The 2,027-nt window shown below is 34.3% G+C and overlaps 1 protein-coding gene across 1 annotated transcript in view; it reads right to left on the bottom strand.

Annotated features, from left to right (window-relative positions):
- Nucleotides 1-2,027, bottom strand: part of RPF2 (ribosome production factor 2 homolog (S. cerevisiae)) — a 48,484-nt gene that overhangs the window by 26,057 nt on the left and 20,400 nt on the right. The gene's annotated exons all lie outside the window — the stretch shown is intronic.

The following is a 2,027-nucleotide window of genomic DNA, read 5'->3' as shown; positions in this document are numbered from 1 at the left end:
AAATAAATAAATGAAATAAAATAAAAAATCAAAATAACTAGCAAGCATTAGTCAAAAGTGTCAAAGTCTTCAAAGACATGGAAAGACTGAGGAACTGTCATACAAGTTCAAGAAGACTAAGGCGACACGACAAGTAAACGCAACATGGGATCCTGGAAGAGAAAAAGGATACCAGGAGAAAAATGGGTGCCAACCAGATAAGTCTGTAATTTAGTGAACATTATCGTATCTATGTTAATTTCTTAGTTTTGTTAATCTTACTATGGTTATGCAAGATGTAACAGTAGGGGAAGGGTCTATGGGAACATTGTATTATTTTTGTAACCTTTAAGTCTATAATTATTTCAAAATAAAATATATACAGTATGATTGAACTATAAAAGAACATTCAATAAAAATTAAAAAACAGACCAGAAAGAAATCAATTATGATACTAATAGTGTATATAAGGAATTGTACTGTCTTAAGAAAAAAATTTTTTCACATCTTCCATAAAAGTGGTTATTTCTATGATAGAACAAAATAATTTAAAATAAAGTAAAAGAGATTGTGACTTACTTTTTATACAGAACACCATATGGTTTTTTCAGTGCATACTGTAAAACATAATTTATAGTTTTCAAAACAAAATACATTCTGAAAAGCAGAGATAAAAATAAAGCATTGTAACAGTCATTCTACAAGATCATTCTGGTCCCTGAATCTTGTTCTGATGTCTTCTGCTTGGCTCCCTTTTGATAATTTACAAATAACCTATAATATAAGCTTAATATTCTACTTAGACTGGACTTGCCTAATTAACGGTTTCTATGCCCTTTCAATAGTCTATCCAACTTAAATGAGTCCCTTCATTTCTTTAAACTCTACCTAGTCCATGCTCTCATAAATTCCTGTTATTCAACCCTCTTCATTTTTTTTCCTACTTCTTACCACCCATTCACTAATAATCACTTATTACTTGTACGGCCAGTACTGCTCTACCACAAGGCAGTATCAAAGATCTAAGGCATTGCCTTGCATTAGAGAAGTGGGTAAATAAGGGAAACAACGAAAAATAAAATGAAATGATCATTCATCAACTATCAGAGCTGGTAAGCAAAGGAATCTACCTTTTTTAAGTGCAAAAACTTTTTGATGATTCTTGGCCAAATCTTTCCCTGTCTCAGTGTGATGAACACTGCCTCCTTTTCTTGACAACTCAAAGTCATCATTATAAATTGTAACTACTGTAATAACCAGGAATACCATACTGCTCTTAAAGCTTACTTAAATATGTAGGGTCATTGTGTTGACGGATACTGGAAGGAAAGGGTCAGTGTCCTATCAACACAATGACATTCAGACAAATTTCAAAAATGGGATGGGCACAAATAAGGCATTCAGATATATGAATTAACTATCACGTTTATCAAGCACTAGGACTTTAGTCAACTTTAAAAATTTATTACATTGCTTAGTTGACTTAAAGAATTCATCTGCTGTACTCGACGTCTAAATATCCAACTACCTGGTAGATATCTCCACATACTATGCCTTTTTTTCACTGATTAAGCATTTATTGAGCACCTACTATGTCCAGACACTGGGCTGGACACCAGGCTATAGAAGTAGGAAAAATCTGAGTTTTTGCCTTTATTTATTTAAATTATGTATCCCAAACTGAACATATCACCTTTCCCTCCACACCTGCTCCACCTGATATATTCTCTAATTGGCATTATTGCCGATCAGGCACTCAAGCCAGAACCCTGGGAAGTTGTACTTCTCTCTGCCTCCCAAACTCTTCTACCCTCAACATCTATTCTTTCTGATCTCCCATTTTCATTGCCACCACCATCTGTAGCTGGGACTACAGATGCTCTTTACCTGGCTGACAGTAATGGCTTTATTAGTCTCCTACATTTGCTCTGAACCCTCTCTAATCAAGCCAATAAAAAGGACTGATCATATCTCTCGCTTAAAATCATTCAATGACTACACAGAGTGCTCAGAATAAAACTCAAACTCTACATGACTACATGATCCCC

This window comes from Propithecus coquereli, unplaced genomic scaffold (genome assembly GCF_000956105.1).
Source record: "Propithecus coquereli isolate 6110/MARCELLA unplaced genomic scaffold, Pcoq_1.0 Scaffold189, whole genome shotgun sequence".
Taxonomy (NCBI): domain Eukaryota; kingdom Metazoa; phylum Chordata; class Mammalia; order Primates; family Indriidae; genus Propithecus; species Propithecus coquereli.
Note: the sequence above shows the minus strand (reverse complement) of the source record. Positions and strands in the feature narration are given on the sequence as shown.